Below are 9,602 nucleotides of genomic sequence, written 5' to 3'. Positions count from 1 at the left end.
AGAGATCAATATACATTGTGCAGACTTTCTTATGTCAATGTACAGTAAACATTCAGTTACTTCTATAGACCACGTTTCACTTTCGTGTTATTCCGATTCCTATGACGAAGGGATCAACCACGTTTTTTGTCAAATTTCGGGACTTCTTCTACCGCCGTGCGAAGGACTGCTAGGCCTAGGCGTGCTCCGCGGGCGCTAGGCCTGGCACCGTCGCGCCGGTCGCCGTCTGCCGTACTGCTCGGTGGCGGCCGCTCGTCAGCTCAGAGATGGAGGCGTCCGCTCGGACAACAGGGATCGTGGACAACAAAATGTGCGTTCAAGTTCAAGGAGAAGAAATAACTCCACAGAATACCACAACGAGGCCGGATGGACGCTCGCGGTGGAGCGCATGTCGAGGCTGCGCTGACGGGCCCCCGCCAGCGGCATGCCCGACGGATCCGGCGGTAGTCAAGCAAGCCCGAAATCGAATTTCAACAAAAACGTGAGAGCCTCGGTCATCAAGGCCGCACGCATGCCAGCCATGTCGCTGGAAGGGAGCAAGACCCCGAGGGGGACTGGACATCGTCAAGACCACCACCGTCGCCACGGCCATGCTCGCCGCGGCCAAGATCACGAGCGAGGAAAGCGCTGCGGACACCATCTGCCCCAACACGCAGCAGAATATTATGGTCGTCAGTACACCGAACGAAAACAACGCGGCAAGGTACGCTACAATCCAGGAAATCTCTATTCAAGGCAAACTCTACCAAGTCAGCGCATATCGCACGGCACCTCACGACACCGCAAAAGGCGTCATCAAGAGGCATCCCCATCGACGCGAACGCCGAAGAGCTCGATGGAAATGTTGTCAACGCGAGGAACCCACTAGCAGTGGGCGCAAAGAGGATTGGCAGCACGACCTCCGCGATCGTGGTGTTCCAGGGACCCAAGGTACCGAACTTCGTCTGATACGGAGTCACCCTGATACTTTGCCACCTCTACAGGAAACAGATCGACGTTTGCCACCAGTGCGGCCGAGTGGGTCACTGTAAGGACGTGTGCCCGACACCCACAATCAAGACGTGCCTTGCCTGCAGGCTCGCGAACCGCAAGGAAGACCATAGCTTTACCCCAAAATGTAAGATGTGCGGGGGTGAACACTCGACCGGAGACCGAACGTGCAAGGCAAAATACAAGATGCCCTACGTTGTGCGCAAGCGACAATGGCTGCGTCGACAGGCCGAACTCCAGCTGCTGCCGGAAAGCGATTTCCCGCCACTCGACAAACCGTCAGCTGTGCAAAAGTCAAGCACTCCATCGAAGAATCGCGCGCCGAAATCCAGAGGCAGCAGCAAGAGAAGCCTCAGCAAGAAAAGGTCACCATCACATGAGCGAGTAGGCTGGGTCGACGCAGCGAAAGGGAACAATACAAGGAGCGCGCAGAAAATCACGGAAGCCACGAAGAAAGACAATATGAGTAAGGTGCGAGAAGCCAGCGAGGCCTTATGGCAAAAAAAGCCGGCAGATCCCACGCATTGTGGGAATCGATGTAATGCGAAGCAGCCAGCAGAGAGCTGCATACATCGTCTTGTATGTCATTGAGGAAAATGCGTGTCGTGGTTTTCATGTTAACTCCTATTATTTATGTTCGTCACACAGTAACGTCGCGCAATACCAACTTCGGGGTAGATCAAGCTAGCGAAGCGGCCGCCAGCGCACCATGAGCGTGGCACGTGAGTCATGCTGTACATGACATGTGTGTCATGACTTCCATGTTAACTCGTGTTATTTATGTTCGTCAAACAGTCACGTCGGAAGATACCAATTTTGGTGTATATCAAGCTAGCGAAACGGCCGCCAGCGCACCATGAGCCTGGCACGTAAGTCATGCTGTACACGACATGTGTGTCATGATTTTCATGTTAACTCGTGTTATTTATGTTGGTCACACAGTCACGTCGCAAGATACCAATTTTGGGGCAGATCAAGCTAGCGAAACGGCCGCAAGCGCCCCATGAGCGTGGCACGCAAGTCACACTGTACATGACATGCGTGTCATGATTTTCATGTTAACTCGTGTTAATTATGTTCGTTACACAGTCACGTCGCAAGGTACCAATTTTGGTGTATACAAAGCTAGCGAAACGGCCACCAGCGCACCATGAGCGTGGCACGTAAGTCATGCTCTACATGACATGCGTGTCATGATTTTCATGTTAACTCGTGTTTTTATGTTCGTCACACAGTCACGTTGCGCAATACCAATTTCGGGGTAGATCAAGCAAGCGAAACGGCCGCCAGCGCCCCATGAGCGTGGCACGTAAGTCATGCTGTACATGACATGCATGTCATGATTTTCATGTTAACTCGTCTTATTTATGTTCGTTACACAGTCACGTCGCAATATACTAATTGTGGTGTATATAAAACTAGCGAAACGGCCGCCAGCCCACCATGAGCGTGGCACGTAAGTCATGCTGTACATGACATGTGTGTCATGATTTTCGTGTTAACTCGTGTTATTTATGTTCGTTACACAGTCACGTCGCAAGATACCAATTTTGGTGTATATAAAGCTAGCGAAACGGCCGCCAGCGCACCATGAGCGTGGCACATAAGTCATGCTCTACATGACATGCGTGTCATGATTTTCATGTTAACTCGTGTTTTTATGTTCGTCACACAGTCACGTTGCGCAATACCAATTTCGGGGTCGATCAATCTAGCGAAACGGCCTTCAGCGCCCCATGAGTGTGGCACATAAGTCATGTTGTACATGACATGCATGTCATGATTTTCATGTTAACTCGTGTCACTTATGTTCCTCACAGTCACGTCGCAAGATACCAATTTTGGTGTATATCAAGCTAGCGAAACGGCCGCCAGCGCACCATGAGCGTGGCATGTAAATCATGCTGTACATGACATGCGTGTCATGATTTTCATGTTATGACTTGTCATTTATGTTCGTCATACAGTCATGTTACGCCATACCAATTTTGGTGTACATTCGATTAACCAAGCGACCAGGAGAGCACAAAGTCGTAGGCGGCTAGATAGATAGATAGATAGATAGATAGATAGATAGATAGATAGATAGATAGATAGATAGATAGATAGATAGATAGATAGATAGATAGATAGATAGATAGATAGATAGATAGATAGATAGATAGATAGATAGATAGATACGCTCAAAGTCGCAGAAGTTCGCTAAGAAATGCCTCGCATTTAAAAACGCGGCGCTGCGAACAACCACTAACAACCTCTCGAGAAAGACTGCTGAGATCCGTAAGCTGCTGCTCTGCAACAACGACTCTCCGCAGAGGCCCACGTCAAGCTCAAGCGAGACAGAGGAAACAAGCACAAAGAACCAGGAGGCAGCCGTTGAGGAACCGGCACTGAAGAAGCGAGCCATCGAGGCCACGCGCAAGCAAAAAGAAAACGATCGCAACGACAACCTCGAAGCCAAATTCGAAGCGAGATTTACCGAACCCGAAGATCTAATCACGGTGAACATTGCAGCAGTGACAGCAATGAAACAAACAGTGGATAACTACCAAGCCGAGAATATAAACAGATTCGCCTACATCAAAAGGACCCTACAGCGGATCGTGAGCCACCCGACGTTTGCTCCCATCTTCGCGCTACATCCACCCAACCAAGAAACCGCATGCGCGCCAACGCAATTATGGCCGCCAACGCAGCAGCAGCAACAGGCGTAACAGTGTGGCAGCGGAACTGTCGCGGCTTTGGAAGGAAGAAGGCAGTCATCCAGCAGCACATTGAACGCGCCGCGCGCAAGCCGGACGTGATATTACTACAAGAGACACTCACCGACGCACCGTCACTCCCCTGCTACAGAGTGCACAAGGGCCCATCCGACGGCAGAGGCCTGTGCACCCTGTTCAGGAAGGGACTCACGTTTGTCGAACACGAGCTCCACAACACTATCAAGATCGAGCACACACTCACCGAAATCATCCCGGGCAAGAAGAGAAAAGGAAGCATATTTCTGCTGAACGTCTACAGCAACCCATCGAAGGGAAAAGAGAAATTCAAGACACTGCTGCACAGAGCCAGCACCGCGGCGGGCCGCAACACGCTGATCGCGTGCGGTGACATCAACGCGATGAACCTAGCCTGGGGCTACAAGTACACAGCAAAGGGCCGCGACCTGTACCCAGACGCCACGGAACTCGAGTTCACCCTCATCACGGACCCGACGCATCCGACGAAAATCGGCGACTGCGTGTCCCGCGATACCACTCCGGACCTCACGTTCGTCAAGAACGGCGTCCAGGGCGCGATCACCTGGAGAAACATGGGGGCCGACCTCGGCAGCGACCACACCATCGCGGAAATCGGCATACCGGAACACAACGACACCGGCAACAGAACACACAGATAGATAGACTGGGATGCCTTCCGACTCTGACACACCAGAAACCAGAGGGAAGACGGTGACGACGAGATCGAAGACATCAACTAGTGGACGCCCGAAAACACCAAGAACGTAAGCGACGCGACCAAAGAAATTAAAACGGACGCGGAGATAGACAAAGTAGACAGCCGGCTAGCGCATCTCATCGAGGCCAAACAGTCGATACTCAATCGATGGAAGAAACAACAGTTCAACCGCAGACTCAGAAAGCAGGTGGCGGAGCTCAACCAAGCTATCGAAGATCACTGCCGCGCGCTATGCGCGCAACAGTGGAACGAGATCTGCTACGCAGCAGACGGGCAGATGCACAGCGGGAAGACATGGAACCTGCTGCGGCATCTGCTCGACGAAACCAAGACCAAGTCACACCAAAGGGACAGGCTCGCCAAGCTCATACATCGGGCGGTCTCGGTACATGGTGCCGATGAAGTCAACAGGCGCATCAACGACAAATACCTGCCAACAACACCCACCGAACAACACGCGCCGTACGGCGGCCAACCCAACGCGAATCTCGATCGTGATATCGACGTCGAGGAAGTCCGCGCGGCCCTGCACGGCCTCAACAGCCGGTCGGCGGCCGGCCCGGACCTCGTCACGAACAAGGCGCTCAAGAACCTCGACGACGGCTCTATTGAGAATCAAGCAAAGTACTTCAACAAGTGCTGGAAAGCGGGCGAGCTGCCGAAGCAGTGGAGGACAGCCAAGACCATTCTGATTCCCAAGCCGGGGACGCCACCGGACACGGACAACTTCCGGCTCATCTCGCTCACGTCCTGCGTGGGCAAGGTGCTGGAGAACGTCCAGCTCAACAGGTGGCAAGATTACCTGGAACAAGAAGGGCTGTACCCGGCCATGGTAATCGGTTTCAGACAGCACCTGAGCACGAAGGACGCGATGCTGCAGCTCAAATAACATATCATCGACGGCGATGGCGGCGCCCGCGACAACAAGGCAATCCTGACCCTCGACCTGCAGAGCGCCTTCGACAAGGTGAAACACTCGGCCAACCTGTCCCAAGTCTCAAATCTCAACATGGGTGAAAGATCCTACAACTGCATTAAGGACTTCCTCACGGACAGTACCGCCGAGCTGCGAGCAGGCGACCTACAGACGCAAGGGAAGAAGCTAGGGAGCACTGGCACACCGCAGGGGTTGGTCATCTCGCCGATGCTGTTCAACCTGGTAATGATCGGAGTGGCAGAGAAGCTCGCGGATGTCGAACACGTCAGGCACACCATCTACGCGGACGATATCACGCTGTGGGTGACCGGTGGCAGCGACGCCCACATTAAGTGCGCGCTGCAAACCGCCGTCGACGCGATAGAAGACCGGTTGGAGGGCACCGGACTGATATATCCGCCGAGCAAATCGGAGCTCCTAATACTCCCACCTACCAACAACGTCAGAGGCAAGACCAAAAAACGAGAATACGAAAAGATCCGAATCATAACCGAATCCGGCAACGTTATCCCCGAGGTCGGTAAAATCAGGATCCTAGGCATGGTCGTCGAGAAGCACGGAAGAAACGGCGACATCATCGCCCGTCTTACGGCGAAGGCGGCCAACGCGACGCGACTCCTCAAACGAGTCACGGCCCGGAAAGCAGGCATGAGAGAGGAGAGCCTAATCAGGCTCGTGCAATCCTTTATCATCAGCCATGTCACTTACGTTGCATGCAGCCTACCTGGCTGCATGCAACGATGGCTGCAACACGAACGCAACAAAATCAATGCCATCATCAGAAGAGCGTACAAAACGGCGTTGGGCCTGTTTGAGTCCACGAGCACGATCCGCCTCTTACAACTCGGGATACACAACACGCTCGAAGAAATAGCCGAAGCACAACAGACCGCTCAACAGCAGCGGCTGTCCACGACCAAAGCCGGGAGGAAAATATTGGATGACCTCGAAATAGGATACTCGAACGAAGCGGAGACGAAGCGCCCCGTCCCCAAAGAGGTCCGACGCCAGACCATAACCGACCCCATACTCAAGAACATGAATCCCGACTACAACAAGGGAAGAAGAGCGGCGAGGGCCGAGGCTCTCATCGACCTGCACGCCAACGACGAGCACGCGCGGTATGTCGACGCGGCCGAATACCAACAGAACACTTTCGCAGCGGTCATCATCGAGGTGTCGACCGGCGCAACAAAGACGGCAGCGAGCGTTAAACACATCGGAGTGGAACAAGCGGATGAGGTGGCCATCGCCCTGGCTATCACCGACCCAGGCTGCCACACTGTGCTAAGTGACTCGAGACAGGCGGTGCGAAACTTCGCCAAAGGCCAAGTATGTAGAAAGGCCGAACGAGTATTGCGTGCGGCCAAACTGCAAGACAGAAAAGTGCGAATTAAGTGGTTCCCAGCGCATGCGCGTGACGCGTCGGAACGCAATGCCATCCACAACGAGACGGCACACGCAGCGGCGCGAGCGCTAACTAACCGCGCCCCGGCGACAGACCGTCCGAGGTGGTTCGGAGCCAAGGACCGCATGACGGACTATAACATCACAAAAGCCTACCGCCTGGCTCGCAGGACTTTCCCACTCCCGCACCCGCGGTTGAGTCGAGCGGAGGCGGTACTATTGAGACAGCTCCAGACCGGATCGCTACCGAGTCCGGGACTGATGCAGCGCATGTACCCCGAGACAGGCCCGACCGACAAGCAAGGTCTGCCGGAGGGAGACGGCGGATCACACGCACATCTTGTGGGACTGCATCAAACACCCAAAGGAAGCGAGCTCAAGAACGATCCTGTCGCGGCTCGAGGAAGCCGCGAAGAGCTACGACCAGGATCAACAGCTCTGGGCCGTCCAGCAGGTCCTCGGGGCACTCGAGAGGCAGGGACCCAGCGAACCGGCAACGGCGAGCGGAGACCCGCGCCGAGTAACGGCAACCCCGAAGACGACGTAGGCCCTCGTCGGGGCCTACGCGAGGTTCGCGAGAAAGCTTCGCAATCCGGAACTGAGCTCATCCAGTGTGAGCATATGTCAGAGTACAGTATCAGCGCGTACCTCAGGCAGGAATTGCATAGCAAAGATATGATGAAATTGTCCGAAAAACGAAAACAGTGGCAACCAGAGATGTTTCTATTAAACAGGCCAAAGTGGAGAGGGCATTGTCGGCGCTGAAGTTTGTAACAGCGAAAGCTGTTATGATATCACAACAGCTGATTTTGGCGCCATAGACGTCAGACTCTGCCCAGGCGGCGCTGCGAAAAACACCGCCACCAGCGCCCTCATCGTAGCCCTGGCACTAACTGGGTAGTGCAAAGAGAGCCGCCCGCAAGCGAATGTGCATAGGCCGCAATATAACCCTCCTCTTTCGTTGGTGTCGAGGCGCGGTTTCCTGAAAATCAAGGACCTGGAAAGCTTCTTCCGCCAATCCACGCTTCAGAAACAAAGGAAGCTGATCAAAGCGAACTGCGAGTACAATGCAAAATAAGTTTTAGTTATTCCCGCGCGCTGCAACTCGCAAGTACAAGCGAGCATCACACGACACCGAGTTCGAGGCAAGCCCTCCGACATCCGTTCTCTAGAGCCTAAATACGTTACAATCGGGTATATACGTATGCCACAGCGATAAAGTACCTACATACACGATCAATTTACTTAGCTATGCATCTTACGATCAGTGGTACAAAACTCGGTTCATCAGGCGCGAATGGCTCCGGCGATTTTCGCCTTTTCAGTTTCATTCTCCCTTATTCATCTCTCGCTTCCTGTGCATTGGAGTGTTTTATTACGCATCCTCAAATGGTCTCTTGGTGGTCGTCTTCCGTTTGTATGTACTGCAAATGGGGATACGTGCGTGTCCACTTTCGCGGGGTACAATCAAAGGCAAAACCGTGGCCTCCGAGATACCTACGGCAACCGCGGAGGACACGGGCGAAACAAACCTGAAGGGGGTCACGACCAACATTCTGCGATTTACTTGTATGACGCACGTGGTGTTAGCTAGTTAGAACCAGAACTCTGAGCCTTCAAAACGTACGTACGTCCGCGATGCTGTGTTGTGACGACCAACTCGTCGCGGTGTGCATATCACGCGTCTGCAGTCTGCCTCTAGCTGCTCACTTCGTGTTACACGACAAGCACCGCGGTCAGAGCCTCTGCTGAGCTTCATAGTCAAGGTTACCACGGTTTTGCATCAGGGGCCCAGGGCTACGCAAAACAACAGCAGAGCCACACATTCATGCCACCGGCTGTGGAGAACGCGGGTACTTCGCTTACCCAACACGCTCGCAACGGCCCGTGTCCAGCACTCTCGCATTTCTGCTTCATACGAAAGCTGTGTAAATCGGTAAGACTGAACTTTGTTATGCAGTCCTTTACGTCCGTGGCAATTCACAACGCCACAGTAGCGTCGATCGCGGCGTTTCTTCGTAGCGTGCGGGGCGGTCTCGTCTGCCCTTGTGTTCGCCGTCATTTGGCGAGTGATCCAACAGGCACTTCATGACGGTTCGCTGACGCGTTCGACTAGCGGAGAGCAATTCACAGCTCTCGTTCTGAGTGCTAAATGCGCAAACACACGCGATATTAAGCTCAATCGTTGTTTCGCACTCGCTAGTTGCACCTGGTCCCATAGCAAACTGTGCGAGAGAGTCGGTCTATGCACTACTCAATACTTCTCCGACATGTGGCGCCACACATATTGGAAACTCCGGAGTCTGACGTCTATAGTTGTCCGCCCCCGCCTGTGTACGTGACCGCTATAGCATGATATAAGAAAAAAATTAAATGAGAAACAAATTTCTAGGATCGGATAGGATTTTAACCCACGCCCTCTGCGTGGTAGTCCGGCCTTTCACCGCAGTCCCACGCTGCTGCTTGTAACTCCTTGGCAAAAATACTATACGGGCGTCATGTCGGGCAAGGAATCGTGTTAACATACGTAATATAGCGTGGCAGAAGAGTAAAACAACAACCAGTCATCACACAATGATTATAGGGCAAGGAGTGTGTGGTTTAATGCTTCCCACCAGTGTTGCGGAGTTGCCCTGCCAGAATTGGAATGACTCCGGAATCATTCCACATTTTCGCGATCCCGGAATGGAATGGGGACAACGCTTGGAGGAATGTAATGGGATGTGAATTAAGCGCCCTTTGCACGGAATAGAATGGGAATGGAGTTACGTCTTTTTCCGAAAATACAGCACGTTTTCGTCTACGTGCT

The 9,602-nt window shown here is 53.3% G+C and overlaps 1 pseudogene; it reads left to right on the top strand.

Annotated features, from left to right (window-relative positions):
* Positions 1-266: 266 nt before the first annotated feature.
* On the top strand, positions 267-3,641 carry LOC119395791 (uncharacterized; annotated as a pseudogene).
* The last annotated feature ends 5,961 nt before the right edge of the window (positions 3,642-9,602 follow it).

Source organism: Rhipicephalus sanguineus, chromosome 6 (assembly GCF_013339695.2).
Source record: "Rhipicephalus sanguineus isolate Rsan-2018 chromosome 6, BIME_Rsan_1.4, whole genome shotgun sequence".
NCBI lineage: Eukaryota > Metazoa > Arthropoda > Arachnida > Ixodida > Ixodidae > Rhipicephalus > Rhipicephalus sanguineus.
The sequence above is the reverse complement of the archived record's forward strand: the minus strand, read 5'-3'. Positions and strand labels throughout refer to the sequence as shown.